Here is a 27,823-nt window from a genome sequence, read left to right as displayed (position 1 = left end):
CTATTTTTCTCTGCCTTTTGATTAAAATTCAAGGTATTCATGACTATCACTAATTACCAGGTTCCCCCACAAATACCTGGGAATGTATCTCAGGTCTGGGAGATTGCCCTAACAACGTCAGAGGAAAACATTCTTTCAGGATTTTTGAAGAGGAGCCTGAGGCAATGTGGAAGTGTCCCATGATGTTCCACTAAGCAGGCAGAGGAATAAGCAACCTAAGAAGCCCTTGCCCACAGATTCCCAACCTTTTTTCTTAGATCTTTATTGTCCTTCATCGTCCTGCTACATTCTCGGATCTCCACTGGATCATGAAAACTTCCGGACACATGGATGGGAGGTAAGAAGCCAGGGACGTCTCATCTTGTAAGCAAAGTGATGGGTAACCAGACTCCTAAGCCCAGACCCTAATGCTGAAAGCTTGAAAGCTCTTATACATTTAAAATTAAGACCAGTGGTCTTGGATTAGTTTGAAGAGGAAATTTTTTAAAAAAAGGCAACCAAGCAGAGGCTTAGGCTGAAAGGCCATTACTTGCCTCAACTAGCCAGCCTAATCCTTCTGCTGAGCTTAATGTGTAGCAAGAAGAGAATTATCAGACCCTAGTTAGGTGGACACCTGGGTTACAGGTATGGCTATATGGTGAAATAAAGATCAGATAAAGTAGCTAACACTTACCCTGTAATTAAGGTTAAACACTAATGGCATTCTCAAGTGTGTTGTGTCTGCAGCCAAGCTGTGCTGGGTCCACATCAGGCTACGGCCACCTGCAACGGAGCAGCAGCTGCATTTCACATCGACGGCTGCCTGAAAGAAGACGCCTTTAATTGCAAGGAAAACCAAAAGTCGCCTTTTCTCTTTCTGTTATTTTAGAGCGCCGTAGAAGTTCTGCAAGAAGTATGTATGGGAAAAGTTTAACCCAACTTTTGTGTCAGGACTTATGCTAGCTAGAGATAATAGGCAGAGGTGCCACATCCTTCTGCTGCCAGGTTTCGTGGCAGATGTGGTCAGGGAGAGGGCTGATGCAGATGTCTGCGTCGCTTTTCTGATAAGATCTGACAATTTTAACAAGATTCAGGAGCCACTCATGGTGAAAGATCAGAAATGGCTTCGTTTTACTCTTGAATCCTGACAGGATAAATTGTGTGAGTAATAAGAGTGACAGATCAGAATGGGAGGAGGAAAGAAGGGGAAAAAAGAGGCAGAGGGAAAAGCTAATTACAATCTGCAGCCAATTTGAAACACTTCTCCTGGATGTACTCATTATCAACACTGGGATGAGGAGTTTCACCTATCATGTAATACCTGATAAACACTGATATTTTGTTATGAACATGTTGTCATCTAGTATCTATTAATGCTTGTTAACACTCCTTTAGAGGCAAGGAGAACCCTCCCCATGGGAGTATTTCCCCCTCTATCTGCATCTTCTTATTTTTCTTTTGCTTCTGTGGTCAGACAGGAATCAAACAGCGCAAGTGTCTTGCTAACTCCTTTGGACATCTCTGATAAGGTTGTCTGGGATCCTAATGGTACATCCTGAGCTGAGATTCAAAAGCAGAAAATCACTAATGGGCTCCTGTGAGCACTGGAGATTCTGCTCTTTAAGGCTTTAAAGCTCTGTTCCATGGATCGAGACAGTTTGGTCTTCTGACATAGAAAAGCTATAAATCACCTCAGCCAGTGCCCTCCCTAAGTGGGACATCTCATAAGGAACAGAACATGACCCGACCAGTCAAGACACTGAGCAGGGAAAGGCAACAAGTGACTTAGATCTGGATGGTGGTGCTGGGGACGGAGACGGGAGCTGACACACTCTCAGACATCGGCTGTTTTTTTCTCCTACGCTTCACCTTTGCCTGAAAAGAAACGTATCAACAAAGGGAAACTTCAGCAAGAGTTTAATCAAAGCTTCAGACAAAGAGGCTGGAAGTCTGTCTGTGTCTGTTAAAAGGCTGAGAAAACTCAAAGATCTGTTGTCTGACGGGTAGCACTCATTAGACCACATTCTGGAGTCATTATTAGGCTAAAACGAAGGGTCCATTTCTATAAAGTGCGGAACTGGGAAGAGAGTCGGTCTCAATGTCTCTTCCATAAATCAGATGTCCTTGCTTGCCGCTTGCTTTGTTACACCACACGTGTGGTGCTTCCTTGCACATACACATTGCTCTGTTTGCATTTGGCTCTTGGCACAGTGAGGACACGCACAGTCCATCACTCTCTGTTGTCTGCAGAGATGATCGTCAAATGAAAGGCAAAGTTGCTTCTGGCTGAGCATCTGCAAAGATCACAGGGAGATGGTTGGTTTTCTCAAGCTGGTGTTGAAGTAGAGAAAAAGAAAACAATCCTCAGAAGCAGAGTTGATTTAACTTCTACTCCTGCCTTTCAGTCCACAACTGCAAGGAGGTTCAGCTCAGGAAGGTAAAAATGCTTCCACTGCCACTAGGGACACTGCCAGACAGGGGCTGTTTTCCACTCCGACTTAGGACTAGTATATACAACACAAGAAGAAGAACAGAATTGCAACTATTTAGAAGGATCCCCACTCAGTGGCAAAGGAAGAACGTGACCATCTCAGACCAGCGCGCAGTGAGCCGTGTCCCCAGTCACACGCTGTGTGGGCCAATGTGCAGGGCTGTCCTGTTCACATCCTCATAGAGCAGCACGGATATGGAGCAATATGGAGCAATTTCTGACGAGGAAGATTTTTACAGAGGGTATTTCTAAAAGCCTGTTTTTCTTGTTAATCCTGATGAGGAGTGAAGCAAGAGAGGAAAGTGGAAAATGAAGGGGCAGTTAACTTGAGAAATATTCAAACTGCAAGCAACTGTGAGGAAATAAAAGCCGGTGAGGGGCTGGAGCACAAGTGTGATGGAGCGGCTGAGGGACCTGGGGGTTCAGCTGGAGAACAGGAGCTGAGGGGAGACCTTCTGATCTCTGAACTGCCTGAAAGGAGCTTGGAGCCAGGGGGGTCGGGCTCTGCTCCCCAGGAACAAGCGCCATGAGCAGAGGAAACGGCCTCAAGTTGCGCCAGGGGAGGCTGAGGTTGGATCTGGGGAACAATTTCTTCCCCAAAGGGCTGTGGGGCATTGGAACAGGCTGCCCAGGGCAGTGCTGGAGTCACCAGCCCTGGAGGGCTGGACAGATGGAGATGAGGTTCTCAGGGACATGAGGCAGTGCCAGAGTTATGACTGGACTCGGTGGTCTTCAGGGTCTCTTCCAACCAAAATGATTCTATGATTCTATCAACTTTAAAAAACAACAAACAAACAAACAAAAACCAACAAAAACAAACCACAACTATAACAAAACAAAACAAAAGTATCTTTCAAGAAGGCCAACGGTATCCTGTCCTGTATGCAAAATAGCGTGGTCAGCAGGCCAAGGGCAGTGATTCTTCCCCTGTACTCTGCATTGGGGAGGCCACACCTGGAGTATTGTGTTCAGTTCTGGGCCCCTCAGGTCAGGAAAGACATTGAAGTGCTGGAGCGGGTCCAGAGAAGAGCAACAAGACTGGGGAAGGGACAGGAACACAAGCCCTATGGGGAGAGGCTGAGGGAGCTGGGCTTGTTCAGTCTAGAGAAGAGGAGGCTCAGAGGTGAGCTCAGCACTCTCTAGAACTACCTGAAGGGCAGTTCTAGCCAGGTGCGGATTGGTCTCTTCTCCCAGGCAGTCAGCAATAGGACAAGGGGCCATGGGCTTCAACTCTGCCAGGGGAAATTTAGGCTGGAGATCAGAAAGCAATTCTTTGCAGAGAGAGTGGTCAGGCATTGGAATGGCTGCCCAGGGAGGTGCTGGACTCACCGGCCATAGAGGTTTTTAAACTGAGATTGGACATGGCACTTAGTGCCATGATCTAGTCAATGGACTGGAGTTGGACCAAGGGTTGGACTCGATGATCTCTGAGGTCTTTTCCAACCCAGTCGATTCTGTGATTCTGTGATTTCAGGGTTGGATGAATTCCTACCTGTGAATCTGACTGGATCTATTTAAAGGATCAAATTTCATCCCAGTATATGGATGTCCAAATTTTGTTGGAGCTGCTTCAGCTTACACCATTTGTAAATAACGCTCATTGTGTCTGAAACACTGGAAACTGCCAGCACAGAAATAATTGCACAACACATCTCCTCATTATGAGCAAAGCTGGTTAACTGAGGAGACCAGTATCCCTGAGCTCACCTACATGATGCAACCTTGCTAGTAAATAAAAGAAAGACATACCTCTTCTGTGAGGCTTGTGGAAATCTGTAGGATAGGTTGCAACCTATTTGTTCCACACTTTGATATTCCCTGCAATCTTCTTCTGTAAGAACAGCTCACCATAACAGAAAAAATGAGTAGAAAGCAATTGCCACATTCAGTTTGTCTGCTCTATTAAAAAAAGTAAATTAATGACACATAAAGCTGGCAACAGTATCCAACCTCAAGACAGCAGTCCTCTGGAAAAAGATGTGATAGTGTAATTAGGGAGTATATCATAATGTAAATGGGCAAAGGGGCTAATTAAATTCATAAAATCAACCTCCATTCTGCTATTTTCTGATTGCAGAGTTCTTCAATTTGCAGCCTTTTTAATACTAGTTTAATGTAACTTTTTGTGTACAATAAAGAGCTTTCTTATTAGCTATGGTTTGTCTATTCTCTCACTTGCATGCCTGCCTGGATTGAGTCACAGCACAATGAGTCTCTTGCCTCCAGAAGTCATGTAATTATCTCAGGATCTTAAATTAAAAAATAGGACTCTTGTAAACCTCTCTGTTCTGAAGAAAAGGGTGAGTAGGCGAAGCCGGTGTAACCAGCATGTTTGTGTCTGTGGAGAGCCTGAAACAATAGTTTAGAGAGATATCAAATGTCATGTGTATCCTAATAGAAAACTAATTATTCTGGCAATTGTTTTAACACCATCCCATTAGGGAACCCTGCCACCCCGGTGGGTATTTTGGGGAGGAAATACTTGGAGAAATCTTGTTGATGACTCTAGCTGTTATTACTTCTGTTTCTTCTAATGATAAATCCCCTTGATCTTTCTGGGAGAACAAATGAACCCAAGGCACAGAAGCACTTGGGTCTCTGCCTTAATTCCCTGGGCTGCTCCTCTGATTTCCAGCTGCCACCTCCTGATCTGTACCCAGGGCTCTTTTGTCTTTGCCTCATGCTCTGGGGGTACAAAGCGCTTGAGAAACTACTTGAACGCCTGCATGTGAACTGTGCCTATTTGCAAACGAGGACACAACTAATTGCGGGGTGCTTTGGTAGCTCCTACCTCCAGGATAGTCCTTGGGAGCAGCAGAGAACGCAGCAGCGCCGAGAGCAAAGCACCGCAGAGACAGGCTGCAGAGACACAGAGTTATTTTTAAGCCCTCTTTCACATCCAGGCAGCTCATGTTTATGGAATACGGTGCAGGAGATATCTTAAAACCAAAGCATCTCTCCAGCTGTGCATATCCAGGGCAAACCTGAGGTGAATGATACCCTCTAACTTCCTTCCAGAGCCATTTTAGTGGCAATCAGGGGAAACATTTCCTAGAGAATCAGTTCATATCAAATTTATAAGCCTACCCTTGGGGAGGAAACATCCATTTCCCCTTCTACCTGTCATTCTTCTTCGTTTATTGAATCAATAAGGCATGAAATTTGGCAGGCTTTAAGTGAAAAATGAGCTGTTCATATCAAAAAGAGCCTGGATGGATAAAAAAATCAAGCAGTTAGAATTGAGATTCGACTAATAGGAGTAAAAATAAATAGAAACAGAATCTAAATGTAAATGAACATTACATCACCACTGGCATTTAAGCTCATTTTCAAATACAGAATTAGAAGCAGATTTAACTTGCTGAAACCTACTGTGTTCATACAGATATAGCTGCTTTGGGGGACACAGTCTGAACTTCTTGTCTGTAGCTTCTGCTCCCCAAAAAAGCCACAACTGGAGATTCTTACTGGACAAGAAAGGAGGAAGAGGGATTACGCAGAGGGGGCAAATCCCTACTTACTGGTCACAAAGATAGCAAAGAGGTTAGGAGGAATACGATTAAGTTCTTGCTTCCCTGTCCTTTGTAAACTGTGGCAATACAACATCCAGTGTGTCTGAGTTACCTTGACCCTTCTGGATGGCGTCTGAATGTACCTACAGAGCCACAGCTTCTACGTTGAGTCTTTAATACAGGTCACCCATCAGCTCGGATGAGAAAGACCCATCACAGCCATGCATCTGCATCATGAAATCTCACCTGTCCATGGATCTGTCGAGTGTCATTTCCCTGCAACTGTCACCAGGAGAGTGCTGCTCTGTCTACAGGACAATCCTTATTTCACCAAAGGCAGCCCAGAGCTCTGCGGCTGAGGGAAAAAATTGCAAATAGGTGGTGAGAAACACTTGTGTCTGTCAGCCCGTTGGGTATCACAGCACCACGTCCTTCGGGGCTCACAGCCCGTGTCTTGCTTGGCTTGTCTCTGCAGTTCATCCTCTCTCACTTCTGGGGATCATTGTTCTCATACCTTCATCTTCCTCTCTACACAAGGAAAGAAATTGCTGGCAGCTACCCTAGGCTAGTATTACCAGGAGGTCACAGCAGCTTTTTTGGGTGTCCTCAAGCTTCAAGGACATTTTTCAAAGCTACCTGCCCCTATTCGGTGCTCTGACTTTCATCCTGATGAGTATAATTTTCCTCCACGCCAAGGTGAGCTATTCTGTTCAACTACAAGCATGGGGTCCATCATTTAGATGAAGATGCAGTAATTATATTTGAGTCTGGTTCTTTTGAGCGTGACTGTGTCCCACACTGCCTGTTAAAGAGCAAAGTTTAACGCTACTCTCACTCCCACTGATCCTTTTGTGTAATGTCACATTACACATTTGCTTCTACAACTATTTTTGTACCTCAAGGTCTTATCTTGAGTCTTCCAGCTTCAACTGCTTTTGAAACCGCATTACATTCAACAGTGAAGACTTCTTCTTTCCTAACACACACACATATGCACCAAATTAATATTTTATCCCCCTGGAATGACAATAGTCATCTATTTCTTGGAGACACACCTTTGTTCGAGGCTTTTTCAAGTTTTGGCTGACGTGGCATGAGAAGGGGGAGAATTTCTCTCCCCAGTACTGGAATAAACCTGCAGACCAACCCCACACAGATCCTACAACCCCGTCAAATCCTTTTACTGGCCTTTATTCTGCTTGGATGGTTTTATTAGCATATTAGCACAGAGCCATGCTGTGATCAGCAGGAAGGTCTTGTTTATTGCTGCCTTGTTTGAGGACAAGCAGAGCATATAATCTCAGTGAGGTGGGATCTAATGATTAAGGTTTTAATGAAAAAAAACACAATGTTGAGATGTTGTATAAGGTATGGAAACCACATGTGAGAAATCAAGACCCTGTGGCTCCATTTAGACATTCTATAATATTCTAATTATATATAGAATCCACACATTCTGTTGAAATGCAAGACTGATTTCAATCAATCTCATACTCTGATAAATTAATATAAGTTGTTGATCTCTACTGATACAGAGACTTGTTTCTAGCACCCCACAGATGGTAATACTGGGCATCAAGCTCATTCTTGAAGAGCAGAAGACACATTCCATTGAAAGGTTCACCTCAAATGGCACATACACCTCAAAAGGTTTCCAACATTCACTGTTCTAAATGGGTATGTTTCCTCTGGAGAAGTAATCTGGTTTGTCTTTGCTAGTTTCAGTTGAATTCACTCAGTGACAAGCAGATTAAAGGTGAAAGCCTGTAATTCAACTCCAGCACAGAAAAAGGTTAGGCTGCTTCTTAATTATTAAGTGAGAAAGAAGATTACAAAAAGAGGAAAAGAAACCAAAATGTAATTTTAGCATCAAATTTCTTCCCCAGCTGCCATCTCAAATCCTTGAGGCATGCACTAGACATACAAACTCAAGGCACAGCTTACAAACTGAAAACACACCTTGAGCACTATCTCTTAAGTTAAGGCCTTAAAGCTGGTGCACTTGGATACCTCCATCCACCACACCTACAGAGTAGCAACCTGCTCCATTTCTGCTCTCTTGTTCAAAACACCATTACTGCCTGTTTATATTCTTAATCTCGCTCCTCTTTCCATGTGTGGGGGCAGAACGGCCCTTCCCGTTCAGGACAGTTGGGGTGGCACTTGTCGGATCTGACGATCCAGCGGCACTCTTCCCATCAGTGGGTTTCTTCTGGCAGACCACATCATTTTGAGGACTGTCACGAGAGAAATCATAAAAAGCACAATTCTGATAACATTATTCAACAATTCCACTCATATCACAATTTTGCCAATGCTGTAGTCCAGCACAACCTACATTTTTCAGGGAGACCTTTAGAGATGCTTTGTCCAACTCTCTTCTCCCTCCTTTGGTCGCTTTGAGGAGCTCGTGCCATGACAATAATCCTTCATAAACTTGGATCTCATGGGTCAAACCCCTTTGCTCATGAAAGGTAACCTAGAAAACATCACCTTCATCTTGGGGAACACGAGTATCTAACAGAAGTATGAGTTACAGGACATGATTCACGAGATGAGCTCACAGCTCATCTCACCCAGATGCTTGCCTCAAGCATCCTGTCTCCAGCAATGGACCACTGACAAATGCTTCAGAAGTCAAAAAAAGAATTCATAATCTGCTTATTAAGACAAATAACCAGCAATAATCACTATGTGATTTCCCCAGGAGGAGGCTGTTCTGCTGGGATGCTGGATGTCTCCTTCTGTGATCATCCTTGTCCTTCACCACATCTTCTGATTCTGCTGCCTGATTTAACAGTTATGTCTCTCTATGTCTCCATGCAATAATGCTCGGGCCCTTGAATTTTTTTTTGACTTATGAATAACTGTGTATCACAGGGGAACAAAATGATCATTACGTGTTCCTGAATTCAGACCAACCTCTTCAGATGTTGAGGATTATACCATGGACTTGAGTAAGGCATTTGACACAGTCTCCCACAGCATGCTCACAGCTAAACTGAGGGAGTGCGGTCTGGATGACCAGGTAGTGAGGTGGACTGTGAACTGGCTGAAGGGAGGAAGCCAGAGAGTCGTGGTCAGTGGGGCAGAGTCTGGTTGGAGGCCTGGATCTAGTGCAGTGCCTCAGGGGTCAGTACTGGGGCCTGTAATACTCAATATATTCATCAATGATTTGGACGAGGGAATAGAGTGACTGTCAGCAAGTTTGCTGATGACACCAAGCTGGGAGGAGTGGCTGACACTGGAAGCTGTGCTGCCATCCAGAGACCTGGACAGGCTGGAGAGCTGGGCGGGGAAAAATGTAATGAAATAGAACAAGGGCAAGTGTAGAGTCTTGTATCTGGGCAGGAACAACCCCAGGTTCCAGTGTAAGTTGGGGAACGACCTGTTGGAGAGCAGTGCAGGGGAAAGGGACCTGGGGCTCCTGGGGACAGCAGGGTGACCATGAGCCAGCACTGGGCCCTTGTGGCCAGGAAGCCAATGGTACCTGGGGTGGATTAGAAGGGGGTGGTCAGTAGGTCAGAGAGGTTCTCCTGCCCCTCTGCTCTGCCCTGGGGAGACCACACCTGGAATATTGTGTCCAGTTGTGGCCCCTCAGTTCCAGCAGGACAGGGAACTGCTGGAGAGCGTCCAGCGCAGCCACCAAGATGCTGAAGGGAGTGGAGCATCTCCCGTGTGAGGAAAGGCTGAGGGAGCTGGGGCTCTGGAGCTGGACAAGAGGAGACTGAGGGGGGACTCATTCCTGGGGATCAATATGGAAAGGGTGAGTGTCAGGAGGATGGAGCCAGGCTCTTCTCGGTGACAACCAGTGACAGGACAAGGGGCAATGGGTACAGACTGGAACACAGGAGGTTCCACTTAAATATGAGAAGAAACTTGTTCCCGGTGAGGGTGGCAGAGCCTGGCCCAGGCTGCCCAGGGAGGTTGTGGAGTCTCCTTCTGTGCAGACATTCCAACCCGCCTGGACACCTTCCTGTGTAACCTCATCTGGGTGTTCCTGCTCCATGGGGGGATTGCACTGGATGAGCTTTCCAGGTCCCTTCCAGCCCCTGACATTCTGGGATTCTGTGATTCTGTGACTGCAGATCAGCAGCAAAAATCATTAATAGGCTGGATTTATAGGCAGCTAATAGCTATGTAACCTGACAGTGGGGCAAGGACTCATTGGTAACACATCATGGAACTAATAAATTATTTTTATAAAGGCAAGCGATAAAATTGATTTCCATAGGGAATTTTTTCTTACTTTGATATCCCTAATGTCACTATCCTGAATCACTCTGAGCTGGAGGGTCAAATTTCACAGGTCTGGAAACATCCACAGAACTATTTGTGATGACACAAGGGGAATCACTATCTGTTTGAAGCTCCTTCAGCATGTACGGGTATAATTTAGTTTGTAACACAGTGATCTTAATACAAAATTATTGAAACCCTAAAGATCTTAAAGAAAAACTACTTATTCCCAAATCCTTACTGTGGAGGGAGGAATAAACCATTTCATTTCAAGAAAGACTCCTGACAGATGAAGAAAGGCAAATTCATGCAAAGCAGACTTCAGAAAGACTTCAAAAAGCCAATAAAGCTTTCTCCTTTTTGATGAAGCAAATTTGGAGCAACTATGTTTGGATTTGTAACCAGAAAACAACATTCTGTTATCTGAAAAAGAACTGTGTTCATAAGGACTTACCTTAGGTCTACTGTAACACAGGGTCAGTGCCGTTACTGGTTGTCTCTGATCTCTGAATAGATCTTTTCTGACCAAGAATTCTATTAAAAGATCAGTCAAATGCTGCTTTCAGCCTGAAATCATTATCTTGTTGCAAAGGATCTGAAGCCTCAAAACTGCAGATTTTTCCTTTCTTATACTCCTACACCCTTGCACACACAAACGCGTAAGTTCTGATATCGTAGGAGGCTTTTATTGCTGGTGGATTCTCACTTCGTTTGGGATCATTCAGTCTTTTCTTCTGCGTGTTTCCCTAAGAACTGCCATATCCCTGTGAAAAAGTGTGTTGTCTTTGCAAAGATGGGAGCGAGCAGGGAAAAAGGTAACCAAAGGCAAACCTCATTACAGTAAACAGCAACATCTGCATTTAGGTTTAAGCAAACAGCGATATGAAGCAATTTAAATCTCAACTGCTGAGCCTGCATGGTGCATATTGAGCAACACAACAGGCACAGACCACCCTGGACGCTGCTGCAAACAGAGCAGGTGGGACGGCACAGACAGGAGCGCCCATTGCTGCAGGCCCAGCAACCTGGGAAGCAGGAGTGGGGAACAGCGCTGGGGACCTCTGCAAACACAAGTCAGCATTTCCCACAGACACTTAAGGCTTTGCCAGCTCCTTCAGACACTGAATCTTGGTGTTCGTCTCCTTTGATTCTACACAGAGGCATGAATAAATGTTTTCCCATCCTCCAGTGTAAATTACGAAGCAGTAGCAGCCTTACGATGCGGCTGATTGCTGAGGAGGGGTCGGTGCTGCAGGACACCCAGCTCCAGAGACAGCCCCGCAGGCAAATTTATAATGACACGTCTGGTGATGAGAGGCCCCGTGTCTCTTGAGTGCTATATGCCTGTTTGCTTTTAATGATGAATAATTTGTTCAGGGAAGAAAGTTGAGAAGCCTCGTTTCGCCGGAGCTCTCTGCAGCACTTGTATCTGGAAACCAGGCTGTACAAGCACAGGTGATCTGTCAGATCCAGTCACCCCTCTGCGAGACGCTCGATGTGTTCAGGTCCCAGGGAGTTCTAGGGAAGACAGGGAGAATTGCGTAGCCTTAGACATGGTGATTCTTATACTCTTGGTATTTTGTGTCATTTTAGGTAATAAAGCGTTTAAGTTCAGTAAATACAAAGACTCCATGGCAGCTAAAAGATTTGAGGTTATTGTCCCTTATTCATACACACCTTAGATATTGAAATGATTTTGTCAGGACTGGGGCTGGTCTCTAAGCTGCTGGGCTTTGAAACAAAATTATTAAATGTGAGAAGAGGGGAGAGGGGTCCTTATCTTTAATTTGCAACAAGTAAGAACAACAGAGGAAAAGAACATCAATTTAGGATCTTAACAGAGGAAGGATGGCACACTGGAATTTAATCATGCCTGATATGGCAGATAGATTGTTTTTGTGGCTTTTTTTAACTGGAAAAGCTTAAACATTTCACAAAATACGCATTCTCTATGATTATTTGTAAAGCATCATGGATGCACATGGCACTTTACTGACAGAAACATTGCAGGTCTCTGCCTCGGGGAATCTATAATTAGAGTATAGCAAGGGAAGATGATGTGTAAGAGCGTATGGGAGGACAGGGATACAACACTGAAAGATCATGAAGAGCTTTAGATATTTTTTTCTAGATTTTTTTTGCTTCTTTTCATTTACATGTGATATATTTTGAATCCAGGGACTAAGAACCGACTGAACTTTTTTTGCTCCACAAACTTTCTTCTCTCCTCAATTGGAGCAGAAAACTGAAGCTTTGGAATTTCTCCTGAAATAAATACATGCAAGAAGGGTGATCTGGCAACAGCTTCATTGGCCTTCTTTCCTAGGTCGAAGCACTTCTTTCCAGCTTTATCATTCTGAAGAACGATAGGACACAAAGAAGTGAAAAAAACAGTCTAACATCACAGAATCCCAGAATGTCAGGGACTGGAAGGGACCTGGAAAGCTCATCCAGTGCAATCCCCCCATGGAGCAGGAACACCCAGATGAGGTTACACAGGAAGGTGTCCAGGCGGGTTGGAATGTCTGCACAGAAGGAGACTCCACAACCTCCCTGGGCAGCCTGGGCCAGGCTCTGCCACCCTCACCATCAAGAAGTTTCTTCTCATATCTAAATGGAACCTCCTGTGTTCCAGTTTGCACCCATTGCCCCTTGTCCTGTCACTGGTTGTCACCAGAAGAGCCTGGCTCCATCCTCCTGACACTCCCCCTTTCCATATTGATCCCCATGAATGAGTCCCCCCTCAGTCTCCTCTTGTCCAGCTCCAGAGCCCCAGCTCCCTCAGCCTTTCCTCACACGGGAGATGCTCCACTCCCTTCAGCATCTTGGTGGCTGCGCTGGACTCTCTCCAGCAGTTCCCTGTCCTGCTGGAACTGAGGGGCCACAGCTGGACACAATATTCCAGGTGTGGTCTCACCAGGGCAGAGTAGAGGGGCAGGAGAACCTCTCTTGACCTACATCACCAGTGTGAAACACTCCGCCCACAGCACAAGGTCTTGAATGTCTGAGCGTTTGTCTCTTGGAAGTTTTGTGTAAGTAGATGTTCCTGTGAAGTGGTTTGATGTGGCTACATAAAGAGTTTCTAATAGAAACCAGCTTTAGCAGAAATCTTTCAAACAAATCCAGCGCTAAGACCATGGAAGAATAAGGGGGTAGAATCAAAGAGAAAACACTGTGAATGGTTTTCATTACAGTAAAAAAATGAAGGAGAAAACATGATGCCAGAGCAAGTTCCCTTTGAGAGACTAAGGGAGCCAGGAGAGCTCTGCTTTTCTCCAGTATTTGGAAATAAAGTCCTAACCAAAGCAGCTTCCTCAGCAGGTGATGAAGCCAGGACCTGGCGCAGGGAATGCAGTCCCATGGGAGCACTAAGCCCTCCAAACCTCCATGTGCAAGAGCTGCGAAGGTTGGCCACCGCGACCAGGGCACGGTTGCAAAGCAGAGGGTTTGGCACTTCACTGGCCGCTTTAAAATACCAGAGGAGCAGAAATTCACTGGTTTTGCCCAACGCAGAACTGCCCAACAGATGCCACAGCCCATTAGGGGATGAATGGGTCCATCAGCTCATCCCTTGCTAAGAAGAATCTGGCCCAAAATTCAGAGAGTCCCAGAATGCCTAAATCCAGGGGCTGCACATGGGATATTGGATCTGATCTTTCATTAAACACTGGTTCTGATTTTTAAAACAAGATAGGGGATTTCATGGAATGCTGCCACCCTCCTCAGGCCTGTGTATACAGGACATTTCCTCCCATCCATTTTTTCAAATGAGCTGGTGTGTTCTTCAGAGTCTAAAGTGATGGGCACGTGTTATTTCCTCTAACCTGGTCATACGAAGTGGCATCTAAAACTACACGCAGTCAACCCTGAAAGGGAATTGAAAAATGAGAAGGGAGACATATTTCTTTAAGATTATGGCCCCTTCTTGGATGGACAGTTGTGATGAATCCACACATCCTCTGGGAGCAGAACAGAGATCAGCGATGGAGTTCCCGGAGGACACCACTGGCCTAGAGACATTAACAACTTCTGATTCCCAGTAGCATGCAGGAAAATGGAGCAGGCAACAAATTTCCAGAGCATTTCAAGCATTTCCAGAGCATTTCAGCTTCCCATCAAACCTATCATCGTGATTTGGAAGTCTCTGGCTGTGTCTTGCACATCAGTGACTCGCTCTATATTTTCTTTCTGGCTAAGAAATAACCTGACTATGCAGGGATGAGAAAGGCAAAGCAACTTTTGATCTTACACCTAGATACTCAGTACAAAACAACCTGGGTTAAGCACTGACTTCATTTGCACTCACAGGAAAAAGCTCTTGGGTGGTGCCACGTCGCTGTGGGGAAGGGAAGAGGCGCCCGGTTCCAGGCAGCAAAGACAAATGCAGCCACACAAACACATCAGGTAGACCAGTAAATGTACCTTGCTATGGATAAATGAAACCCCTCTCAAGTGAGATGAAAATAACCTCCCCTGGGAGAAGAAATACAGCATGGCTGTGATGCACTTATGGGAGAGAACTGCAGTTGTGAGAAATCATTTGAGAAAACATATGGAGAAAGCTGAAGTAAGGGTGTGGAGAGAGGGGAGGAGTGTTTGGGCGATCATAATGAGCCCAGCCTTTTTATGCAATTGTGCTCATTCTCTTTGTGTGTGCCAACCCTCTTAAATCTCCCCATTTTCCCTCCCAACCCCCTGCCCTGCGGCCATCGCTGTGGCAGTTCAGGCTGGAAGGGGACGGGGTTGTTAACAAGAGGACAGGAGAGGGACCTGGAACAGCATTTAGCTCCCTGCCTCTGGATGAAGCTCACAAAGACCTTCTAAAGCACAGAAAAAACCCAGCTCTGAATAAAGCATGTTTTGCTGCTTTTCATCCAGTGATCTCAAACCACTTTTTCTATACACATGACTATGTTCTGCCAGATGACACCTCTGTGAAGGAGGGCAAGCCAGGAACAAAGCAGCAGCCTGCAGTCACCAGCCCTGATGTTTACCCCGTACTGTCACCAGCAGAGTGTCCTCAGGCTCTGCAACACTAATGGAGTAGCCGGAAACCTGGAAAGTGGCAATGAATTACTCTCAGCAGGGTAAACTGCATGTCTGCAGAGAAAGAACTGTGTTCTGTGCCATTCGTAATAACACAAACAGCACCAAGTCAAAGGTTGGCAGGTGGCTGTTTCGCTTGGAGCTGTAATTAATATCATCTGAGCAATGCAAAGAGCCCCAGAGAGTGCCAGGTGTCTCCTCTCCGTAACCATCTGTGAAGAAGCCGGACAGCAGCACTGATGTGAGAAGCCTTTCCCATGAACCAGAAAACACCCAATTTCAAAGAAAACCACAGATTCTTAAGGAGCATCAGTTAATAGTCTGATCCTATAGCATCTCTAAGTGTGGAAGGTATCAGTAACAGTGACCAACAATCAAATTCGACCTGTCAGCACCTGCGGTTCTTTAACATTCTGGAGGTGGGAGATTGCTGCTGTTTGTAAGGATGCGGTGATACGTCCTCATGCCGCCAGAGAAATACAATCAGCAGCAGATCTCCCACTGGGAGGCTGGGGTGCATCACCACTGGCAAAATTTCCAGTCGAATTTCTCATCAGGCCAAGGGCTCTTCCTCTCCTGTTTACAGCTGCATAGGAAGCCACCTGTTGCCTTGGACACTTCCATTATTTTCCCTCTTCTCTGCACCCTTTCATATCTGCTCCACTGGTGCTGATATCTCCTGGAAATGGTCTCTGCTCAAGTTTTACTGCTGTTAAGCTGAATTCAAAGCAGCTATCTGCAGACATCTACATTAAAGAGAACAAACGTCCTTCAGACTGTGTAACAAAGGAGGGGGGTAGATCTTTTCAGATTGCTTACTATATCTGCCTTTCTCTGTTGACTGTAAGGAGACAAAGTTGGATATCAGCCATGCGTGCAGCAGCAGGACTAACTCCCAGGCTTCCCGGCACCAGCAGAAAGCATCTTGAAAGCAGCGACCGCAAAACTGCTTTGCAGAGAATGGAAGAACCAGAGAATCCGACGTTACTGTCTCAGATAATAGCGAACAGAACAAAAATGACAATGTTCTGCACATCTCATAGTACCAAGCTGGGTTCCTGCTTCGTGCTGCTTGAGTAAACAAGCTCTGTATAAAAAGGATCTTGACACCACCCTGGTTTCCCCTACAACAAAGTGCTTGAAGATGAACCAAAAGGCTTTTAACTTACCCCTTGATGTGTCTGCATTGATTGTCTCTTGCTGTTGCTAACATTTAAAGCAGTTCAGGGAGCGATTCTCCTTCCTCTGAAACTGTTGGTTTTGGTTCCACTTATTTGCTCTGCGGATATAAAGGTGTAATCCTGCTAATGGCCAGTCTGCAATGAGACTCACTGGAATTATTTACTTTTCTTGGGACCTTTGGAGCACCTTTCACAAGCTTAAACTTCTGCCTCCTCTTCCCACTGAGCAATAACTTGCTAATGCATGGCTAAAGAAAAATGCTTTTCATAAGGGATCAGACTGAAAGGCCCTGGAGAGCAGAAGTATTGATCTTGTGAACTATCAGCATTCAGAATTTCTACCAACTACAGCAAGCAGTGCCCTGCACTTCTTGAGACCAGGCCCCAAAATAAATCGGCAACAGCAACAATAGAATTCTTTACAAAAACGGGAAGATTGTGTTCAGCTGTCTTGGGGATGGAAGATCTGTGAATTCCATGACTGGACCTTGAATATAAGTAACTTGTTCCTCTCCCTTCACTGGCTTTTCCCCTTCCCTTAGGTCTCCTGAGTCACGACTCATTGAGCTTCAGCCTAAACTCCAGATCAATAAAGCTTCTTCTAGTACTTCTCTGTGGTCTAGTAAGGTTCAGAAGTAGAAAATAAAATCAAATTCCTAGGACTTATATTTTCATCTGTTTAAAAAAGAAAAAACAACTATTTTAAACATATCTGATTTCCCTTTCTCTTTGAAGAGTTGGTATTTGGCAGGACCTACAATATAAGGAAGCACTAAGTGAACAAAAAACTTAATCTCATATAGCTGTCTATCCTCTTTCTTCTGTGCCATTGCGAATAATCAGAAGTGAGGGAAAAATGTAAATATTGTTTCAGCTACTATTTCTACACTTTCCTGCAACCTTCCTGCAACCTCCTTTGGTTTTCCAGAGTGAAGGCTGCGCATCAATAGGCCTGAACTGCTTATTCTGGGTGTGAACCTCGGCTTTCCCAGAGCTCTAGAATATTCATCTCTGCAAATAAAGGGACACAGAAAGTGTTCTCTATTCTAGGTGGGACTGACTGGTTTATAGATCCACTGGCTGCCATCATACTGGTTCACTCACAGCTTCCAGTTTAGAGTTCAGTTGTACTGGTTTGGGCTTATTCTTTCCACATCCTTCAGTTGCAATAAGGGAGCCACCCCTTGTTTAGTGTTCCTGCTATGCTGTATATGGTTTATAACAGAGGGGTCTTATTAGAGAAGCTCTGTAGTGTGCAATCCTCATATCCCTGCCTTGATATGTGTGAAAATCGTTAATTCTAACTTTACGCAACAACAAATTACGTAGTACAGCTGTGCTGGCAGCATAGTGATTTGTGTCAGCCCCCTATGGTCACATTGGAACAAAGTGATCTAGGAATGCATACACCAAAAACAAGATAGCCACTTTCTATTGGCACGTTTTAACGAAGGTATCATTAACATAGCCAGTGATTGGTATCATTTCAGTGGAACAAAAGGAGCAGCACTTCTGCTGCCGCTCACTCGTGTTGGTAGGATTCTACAATCATATCTCAATAATACCAATTTGCTGGCAGCATTACCATTGTTGAAAATGCCCTCCCTGAACCCTTGAAGCACCTTGTATTTAGCTGTGTTCTTCAAGGGTGCAGCAATGAGAGGAAAATACGTATTACTGCTGATCAGATAATGAGGCGCTCCTGGATTGTGACTGCCATCCCATGCTTTGGGCTTCAGCAGGTGCCATTTCAACATGTGCTTCTTTTTTGTAAGCCAGCTGTTGGGAAGCAGAGAGGTCACGGACTATTATCGGCAAAGTGCTGGTTGTTTCACTTCAAGTGCAAACCTCTGCATGCTGCACAATCAGGGCTGTAACAGGCATCGTCCTCAGCACAATCTGGACATTCTGCTTTTCCAGAACAGGCTCCTGAATGCCCAAAATACCATATAGCCGCTCTACTGGTAAAAGAGTTTCATTGAAAATGCGAATGGCGTCTTCAGCGATGTCACACAATTTACACATGCTGCAGAAACTCAGTGCAGATAATGATCCCAAATATACCGGCATAGTTAGGCACGTACATAGATAGACAAGTAACTTCATCGAACAGTCATTTCATTGGGCTGTGGACCAGCGGTGGTGGTTTAGTTTTCTGTGACAGGAGAAGGTTCCAGCACCTTCTGGCCTGCAGCAGAGTGTTCAGCCTTCAGCCCACCCTGGAGACACCCCCAAAAACCAGGGTCATCAGGATGGGGCTGCGTTATCTGACAGGGTAATTAGGAGTCAAGCCTCCCTATGGATCATCATATCCAGTGCATTTACATGCAATACACACACAGTCTCAAAGAGGTGAACAGAATATCTGCTCGCTGCTTCTTCACAGACCACAAAGCACAAAACACCTTCCTTGCCCTGCAGCAACTCCATTTCTACACTAAAAATCCCAAAGCAACACCTTAAGTGTACCAGAGGAAGAGAAACATAAACGGATGTTGCAAGTTTACTCGTATCTTGGGTGCCATATGCTATACAGTAATATTTTGGGCTTTTCAAAAAAGCGTTGGTTTTCTACATTCTTAATACGTGTGACCAAGCAACGTTACTCCATTGAGCTAGAAGCAACAGGTCCAAGTACTCCTGGAGAACAAACATTTTGATCTAGATGGGGTATTTTATTGTATCATATCACTTGCTCTGTTCCCCTGTGATGCAACAGACACGCAGCACCCAGCTCTGCAACACAGCTATGACACAATGTGAAAGATGCGCTGCAAGCAACCCGAGGACTTAAATCCCACTATACCTACATCATTTTCCATTAGGTTGGGCCCGATTCCAGACAGCACGGTCACACGTAATGCGAAGCAACAAGCTGCGCTGCACCGCAGCCTAATGCGGAGTGACAAACATACAAAATTCCCTGAAACAGATTTCAGGAAGTCGCTTGTCGGAAGGGTGAGTGGAGGGAGGTGGTAATTAGCATCACCATGGACTCGTGTTCAGCTGTCACTCACCCACTCACGTGCTTCTGGGAACTTGTGGAAGACATTCCTGTCTCTTGGAGATAACATCCCTCCCCGGAATGCGCAAACGGGCATCTGTGAAGGAAACTCTTCCGCTTCGCTCTTCCTGCAAAAGCAGAGGACGACTTGTCTCCAGCCAACCAACTCCAGATCTGCCCAGCAGATCCTCCTCATAGTTACAAATCTGCATCCCACCCAAAGATCACGTCAGATTTCAACATCAGGTGCTGAGTGGTCCATGGAGAGTTAATGTCACGTCATCTGACAATTTTCTGCTGGACCCATTTTCAATTTGTTATAGTTTGACTATATCCTTTATTTTTTTTTTCTTTTTTTACTTGATTTAGTACTATAACAGTGAGAGAACTATTTGACTTGATTCAAACACATCTATATTGTACCTGTATTTTATCTATATTGTATCTGTATCTGTATCTGTTGTATTGTATTGTATATTGTATTGTATGTTGTATTGTATATTGTATTGTATCTGTATCTGTTATCCACAGAATACATGCAAGCCACAGTAATTCAAGCTCTCTTCTTCACCTTGCTAATCTTATATAACTTAAATAACAAATGGATCATTCTGCAAACTAAAGCGGGAAGCCCAGTTTTGCTCTTCCTTAGCTGTAGTCTTCTTTCCTAACATAAGAAACGTCAGCTCATCACCAGTGACAATGGATGACTTTGTGTGGTTTTTAAGCAGGCTGTTCAAAACCTTCCAGACTTCTTTGTTAAATACCAATAAGTAAGCCCAAAACTTGAAAGACTAATCTCTACAGTCTAGGTCTGGACACCAAGTTAAAAAGAGAGCCCTCAAAGTATTTTCTCATCTTTGAAATACCTATGTGCACATACAAGTATGCAGATACTCTCATGCAAATGGAATGTATATGAGAGTAACACACAGTTTTAGAGCACACTGAACAGTTAAGTTTCCTTAAAAACTCTGTAAAGAATCTTTTTATGTGATGCAAAGAGGAGTCCTTCATTTTTGATTCCACATTCTCTCTGCAGCAGTGATTCAGAGATACACACTCATCTCCAATCCCCTTTCATACTTCCTGACTTTCAACTAGTAACAGGACAGTACATCGCATGGCTGAGAAATCACAGAATCCCAGAGTGTCAGGGGTTGGAAGGGCCCTGGAAAGCTCATCCAGTGCAATCCCCCCATGGAGCAGGAACACCCAGATGAGGTTACACAGGAAGGTGTCCAGGCAGGTTGGAATGTCTGCACAGAAGGAGACTCCACAACCTCCCTGGGCAGCCTGGGCCAGGCTCTGCCACCCTCACCGGGAACAAGTTTCTTCTCATATCTAAATGGAACCTCCTGTGTTCCAGTTTGCACCCATTGCCCCTTCTCCTGTCACTGGTTGTCACCGAGAAGAGCCTGGCTCCATCCTCCTGACACTCCCCCTTTCCATCTTGATCCCCATGAATGAGTCCCCCCTCAGTCTCCTCTTGTCCAGCTCCAGAGCCCCAGCTCCCTCAGCCTTTCCTCACACGGGAGATGCTCCACTCCCTTCAGCATCTTGGTGGCTGCGCTGGACTCTCTCCAGCAGTTCCCTGTCCTGCTGGAACTGAGGGGCCACAACTGGACACAATATTCCAGGTGTGGTCTCCCCAGGGCAGAGCAGAGGGGCAGGAGAACCTCTCTGACCTACTGACCACCCCCTTCTAACCCACCCCAGGTACCATTGGCTTCCTGGCCACAAGGGCCCAGTGCTGGCTCATGGTCATCCTGCTCTCCACAGCAGGATGGACAAAAGGATGGAAAGCTTTTGTTGCTAGAGCAAATCTAACCATGCAAAATGAGCCAGCACAATATCTACATGCAAAGGATGTTGTTGCAGTCACCAAAATCTTGTGGCTCTAATCCCAAGTGTCATATCCTACATTATTCCTGTATTCCCAGCTCCCTGAATTAGAAAGGCATTTTAATGGTTGTAAAATAAATCCTAGACCCATGAACGGAGAATGAATTAAAGACTTGGAAATCATCAAAAAGATGCAGGTGTAGTTTTGAAAATCTAACAAATTTTAAGTTGGCCTCAAGGTTTGAGCAAGGCTGGTGCTAGTGCAGTGCTAGGATGGTATAAGGAGCTCAAGTAAGGCTGCAGAGACTTTGAAGGGTGACAGGCTGATGTCATTCTTGTGTTATGCGAAATGCAGGGAAAATAAACCGAAATCATTTCAAACTCTGTCTCCCTGTCTAGAGCAGGAGAGCAAGCCAGCACCGGCATGGGGACACTAGAGGGAGCAAAGATGAGAAAGCAGATGAAGAGGGATGAAGGCAGGAAAGCCACACCAGTTCCTGAGACCGCTTTGAAGAGGAGGGAAATGTATCAAACTTACTGAACATAGAAACAAAATGATGGTCCTTTCTAAATGTGTTCTTTCCTTCTTCTGGAGGGAACGGGAACGAGGAAAGCAGGAGCACATCTGGCTGTCTGTGGGCTGTGCAGACACCACTCGCGCTCAGGAGACTCATCCATCCAATCTGGTTCTTCTTTTTCACTTTTGGTCTGGAGCTTCCTTAGTTCAAAGCTTTCTTACTGCTTTCTTCCAGCCAAAATACAAACAGCATTACATCCCAACCACACCTGTGTTTAACTAATCAGAATATGACAGAGCTGCTCTTTCCACAGTTTAATTCTCTCCCTTTAGAAGTTATTAGAAGTTATTAGCACTTCAGGAGTCATTTTACAGCTTTGTGCTTTGATCCTCTCTTTCCACCAGTCAGTTCCCGCTGAGCTGCTTCATAACTTGTTTCATAGTTAATTTGTTTGGACATCATTAGAAGTATTAGGGCTCCAGGCGATGAGGACATGCCAATTACTGTGTCAAGTGATTTAACTTCAGGGGGGGGACAGTAGGAAGCAGTGGTTTAAACTGCTTAAAGGCTTTTACCTCTTGCCACTGAGAAATATGGAGAGAAACCGATCTGCTCGCAAAGGCTGATTGAGGTTCAAAGAGGTGCTTTTCTAGATCATTTATTTTGGGTGCTCAGCAGATGCTGAGACATGAACTGTGCATGTGAAATACCAGCTTAAGCAGCTCTGTCATGCTGAAGCTTCTAATGGAGCTTAAAACCACTACAACAGAAGGTAGGAAACACAGTCTGCTGGGAAGTGTGGCACTTTGACAGGGTTTTTTTAATGCATTCACTTTTGTTTGCTGGAGCTTTCCTTGCAAAGTACTGGATCTGCATCCCAACACGCTGCAGTTCTACACAAGATTCTCTGTGTCATTTATTATTTCAAAAATAATCACAAAAAGTAAGTATCCAGACTTGTCTACTCTAGGTACATTCTCCTGGCATTTAACAGATAAAGCCTTTGGAAAGGCTTTACCACAGTCTTAGATATATTTTATTCTATAAATATATATTCGAATTATTATAATCAGAAGTAATAATGAATAATAATGTAATACACTACATATTAACAGCTATCTATTAGTTATACCCCACACACTTTCAGGGAGGTGGCACTTATACCAGCCAATTGTGTCCTTTTGTGGTAATCTTAACCCAATTTCCCAACTGTCCAGAGGCTCCTTTTGCCTAAAGGAGCACTGACTTTTCTAATAATTCTACCTTGAGCAGAACTGTGCAGCTTGGCAATATTAAAGTCAGCAAAACTCTGAAGTACAGATCCATTTTTCACGTTTAAAAATGCACACACGAGGGAATTCTCACAAGTTCAGCACCACTGAGCTGGGGTAGGATTACAATCTCCCTGGGGGGCAAAGAGCTCAAAACTGGACCAGTAAAGCTGTACTTTGTACAAATATAATAAAACTATCTCCTTAAGGAAAACACGCACCACACAAAGATGAGATTTGCTGACATGTGGGCTTTGGCATCGCACGTCTTTTCCTGTTCTCGCATGATGCAGTTATCAGAAACCTACTGTGCAGACCTGACTTGAGCTACACTAGTAAAGCCGCTACTTTTCCAGCACAAAAGCAATTACCTACGAGTTTCTACCAGCAAAATAAAAAGGATAAAAAGAAATCAGCCCGCATCAGCATCAGAGTGACACAAATACCACTTTCAAGCTAGCTCCATGGGATAACTATACAAAAGACATTGACAGGTTTTGAGAGGAAAGTTCAGGCATCCAGCAAATACAGGAGCATCTGGTGTGTGGATCAGCAGGAACAAAGCTTTTCAGAATAAAACTGCAAGGGGGAGAAATGCTAGTGTCTGTGAAACGGAACAAGTGATACATGCACAGATGAGCCAACAAACCTTTTCACAAGTTAACACCACTAGTGCAGGTGCGAAGTTACTTTTTCTTTCCCCCTAAAGATGAGAAAACACAATTGTGAATACAGAGAAGCATGCAAACAAACTCGTAAGGCTCAGGCAGATATAGGGTATGTAGATCTAGCACTTGGGAATAAAATGCCATTAAAGCTCCTTATCTAAACAGCAACACAGAAATTTCAGACCAACTGCTGGGGAAAAAGAAAGAGAGGAAGGAAGGAGAGAGGAAGGAAGGAGAGAGGAAGGAAGGAGAGAGGAAGGAAGGAGAGAGGAAGGAAGGAGAGAGGAAGGAAGGAGAGAGGAAGGAAGGAGAGAGGAAGGAGAGGCAAAACAGAAAAGGAGCAAAAACTTGTCCGACTTGCTCCATTTTGAAGGTTGACAGGCACTGCTCCGCAAGGAAAACTGGAAATTTGCTGCTGCAACCCCTGAGACACCACATAGCAAACCTGAAGGCAACTAGCTACAAATTCTACTTTAACTGTGTTCATTAATCACATACATTTGGAGTGGAGATCAAACTAGAACGAAGGATTCAGCCCCCTTCCTATCACTCTCTTACAAACACCCAGGCTTAGTTCAAACATTTTGTATTAGGTGATCATCTGCATGTGTCTGTCTAGAACTGTCCTCCTGCTAATAACTTCTGAAGCCATTGGCCAATTCAAATCCAATCTCACAACGGCCCAGAGAAAATTATGCTTTATGAAAAAAAGAAGCTGGATAGGGCAAAGAAACAGGAACAGTCTCCTTAGGGCCACCTCTTACAGCAAAGAGTTTTTGACTGAGAACAAAATCAGTGTCAGCTCATTTGCAATACACCGGATGACTCACGCAAGAGGGGGATGGAAATGCACCCCTTGCCTTTAAAAACTATCCACAGAAATGCGGTGTAAGATTATGCTGTGGCTTACATGACCCTGAGTGCAAACACAGCACTGCTGACAGAACCTGATAAAACAGGTCATGTACTTGAAATCTGTTTCTAAAGTCCCATATGAATGCTACTGGCAGAACCTGGAGCTCACTGCTCCCATTGGGCAGCTTTTCTTGCTAACTTACAAATACACACGATAGTTCCTTTTACATGCCTTGTGAAACAAGACACAGCAACACTTTCTCCTCCCTCCAGCTCCAACTCCTGTCTCAGAGCATGAACTGAGCCCTGAGTCTTCTGCAGCGATTAAGCGTCGACTTCCAGAATCCCAGTTCCAAAGGCAAGAGATTCACTTTGGCAAAAGCACCAGCAACACCCCACATTGTTCAAATAACACCTTAAAAAGCGTATGTCTGTAGTATTTGTTACACGGAATGGACCAAATTGTGTAATGATCGCTCAGTTCTCATCGAGATTGTCTCAATGGTATCACTATAAGCTTGCCCAGTCTAAAAGCTGGTTATGATTCCATGAGAGGTTGTCATCGATGATGGAATCCATATTAGAGGAAGATAAACCTTCAATCAAACAAATATAGCTGGACAGACAGTGCTGTGTACTGGGCAAAACATTCCTCCCAGCTCTTCCTGCTCCTGGTCAACTCGTATTATGCTGCCAGGAGCAGCCCTGGACAAGCTTAAATGGGAGATTCATTAAAAAAACCTAAACCACTAGTCATTGACTTTTATCCCTTACTACAGTATTACATGAAATGGTCTTTCTCAAGGAGTTAAACATATTGCCCTTTCTTTTGCACCAAGATTATGAGATTAAGAGAAAGTAAGCAGTTTTTATTTACACTCTGCAGCTATGAAAGCATGAAACAGAACTACTGTAAGATTACAACCACCTTCACAGAATCACAGAATCCAAGGGGTTGGAAGGAAACTTGAAAGCTCATCCAGTGCAATCCCCCCATGGAGCAGGAACACCCAGATGAGGTTACACAGGAAGGTGTCCAGGCGGGTTGGAATGTCTGCACAGAAGGAGACTCCACAACCCCCCTGGGCAGCCTGGGCCAGGCTCTGCCACCCTCACCCCAACAAGTTTCTTCTCAGATTTAAGTGGAACCTCCTGTGTTCCAGTTTGCACCCATTACCCCTTGTCCTATCACTGGTTGTCACCGAGAAGAGCCTGGCTCCATCCTCCTGACACTCCCCCTTTATATATCTGTAAACATTAATGAGGTTACCCCTCAGTCTCCTCTTCTCCAAGCTAAAGAGCCCCAGCTCCCTCAGCCTTTCCTCATAAGGGAGATGCTCCACTCCCTTAAAATGCCATTTGTTCGAAAGCAAATAACTAAAAAATCACAAGGTCCTATTTACTAGATCTGTTCCCTGTAGTCAAACATGCACCTGCTCACTTTAATGATGATCACCCATTCTTGGTATTTGGTTTTTATTTAGCACGGCAGAGCCTACACCAGTCTTGGAGTGGGAGCCTGTTCTGGCCCAAACGCGATGAACAGAGCAGTCAACCCAACTCTGGTCCCAGCACCACTCCTGCTGTAGCATTTGAGGCTGCAGAGCTCAGTCTGACTCTCGGATCCCATGCTGGCAATTATGAAGAACCTCAACTTTCTATTTATGAAGTGAGAACACCGGAGAGAGAAGCCACTGAGAAACCACAACCATGGAACCCCACCGAGTTACTCTTAGGATCACTCCTAGACTAGAGCCACAAAATACCTCAAAGCAAATGTTTACACTTTGCTCCATAAAATACAGCGGGGAAAACAGTGGGAGGAATGTAGCAGGCCAAAAAAGATGACATTTGTGTAAATATCTGCCTCCAACCACTCAGTTCCTAACCTTGCAGGATTTCAAAGTCCATAACTTCTTTTAGCACACCAGCTGCTTCTCCTTCAGAAACGCTGACAGCAGGCAGTGTGAAAAAGACACGACTTGGAGACAAACCAGTTTTATTTAAAAACATTTATATATATTATACACAATATTCCAAGTTAAAAGAACATTATCAAAAATGCTAAGTCAAAAGTTAAGAAATTCCAGAATTAAGATCGCCTAGACAATCTCAATTGGAATCTCTTGTGTTGCACAGTATGCTACCACACCAGTTACATGATCACCTATGTTTTTTTGTGCTGGACCTTTGCCTCGTTCAGTGTAGAGGGTGGATGACTCTCAGTTAATAAAGAGCGATTCAGTGTTAGTTTTCTCCTTGTTGTTTAGCACACAGCCCGTTTCTGACAACTTGCCTCCACGGGGAGTTACTCAGAGACAGCCGAACGCTTTATCACAGAACAAGATCTTTTCATCTCTGCTTAGTTTAACCCACTTTGCCAAACTCAAACTCCACTCTGAGCGTACATGATTAATTTATTCATGGCTTTTCTAAGGTTCACTTTACTAATGCATTTTTGATGAACTCACTGTCCCAACACTTCCATTTTATCTGGGCTGATGGGTGAAAAAAATATTAGAAAGTTTCTGTGTCGTAAAAGTCTTCATTAATTTGGGATACCAAATTTACAAGACAAGGCCATGCTTTTTGTAGACTGCTTATGTGGTGCTCTAAAATCTAAAAACTCAGGTCCAGCTGCAGCTCTAAGTATATAGTGCTGTTGTAGATCATATATTGCTTCAAATTGAGTACCCAGAAAACGAGGAACATTTCGTTAATGAACACTTCATAAGAGGTTTCATTTGCAGCAACTTGGTATTAGAATTTCAGTAGCAAATGCAGAAATTAAATCAAATTTTCCAAGGCTGCATTTAGCTGCGTTAACAACGAGACCTAATGATGTGGTTATCAACAGAATAAGCAGTGCAAATGCACCCGCATCCACAGACTCAAACCACTCAAGTGCCAGTCCGGAAAGAGAGGGGAAGAAGGAGGAGAAGCACCTACAGTCACCAGGATGAGGGGTCTCATTACTCTCTTTCCATCAAAATCCATGTCAGACATACTCACATATGTCAACTCCCCTGCTGAGACCATCTCCTTTTTTCCTGTGCTTTAAATCATTGTGTGGTATATATTTCCAACCTTCTCCAACCAGCGAAGCTGTGTAGAAGAGTCAAAGACTTTTTCACAACGTAGTCTGCCAGGCTTCCAGTTTATCCCTGAACTGGTATGCTTTGTGTGGACCAGTGCAAGAAGGGATGAGACTCTT

At 44.6% G+C, this 27,823-nt stretch overlaps 1 long non-coding RNA gene across 1 annotated transcript in view; it reads right to left on the bottom strand.

The window, feature by feature from the left end:
• LOC135580731 (uncharacterized) overlaps positions 1–22,984 on the bottom strand; it is a 45,200-nt gene extending 22,216 nt beyond the window's left edge. The window contains exons 1-6 of the long non-coding RNA XR_010475747.1: positions 21,836–22,984; positions 19,466–19,580; positions 10,676–11,739; positions 7,942–8,219; positions 6,229–6,337; positions 674–5,329 (exon numbers count right to left, since the gene is read on the bottom strand). This is a non-coding gene — a long non-coding RNA (uncharacterized LOC135580731). The remainder of the gene's footprint in view (positions 1–673; positions 5,330–6,228; positions 6,338–7,941; positions 8,220–10,675; positions 11,740–19,465; positions 19,581–21,835) is intronic.
• Between the last annotated feature and the right edge of the window lie 4,839 nt (positions 22,985–27,823).

The sequence above is a fragment of the Columba livia genome, chromosome 12 (genome assembly GCF_036013475.1).
Source record: "Columba livia isolate bColLiv1 breed racing homer chromosome 12, bColLiv1.pat.W.v2, whole genome shotgun sequence".
In the NCBI taxonomy this organism is placed as follows: domain Eukaryota; kingdom Metazoa; phylum Chordata; class Aves; order Columbiformes; family Columbidae; genus Columba; species Columba livia.
Note: the sequence above shows the minus strand (reverse complement) of the source record. Positions and strands in the feature narration are given on the sequence as shown.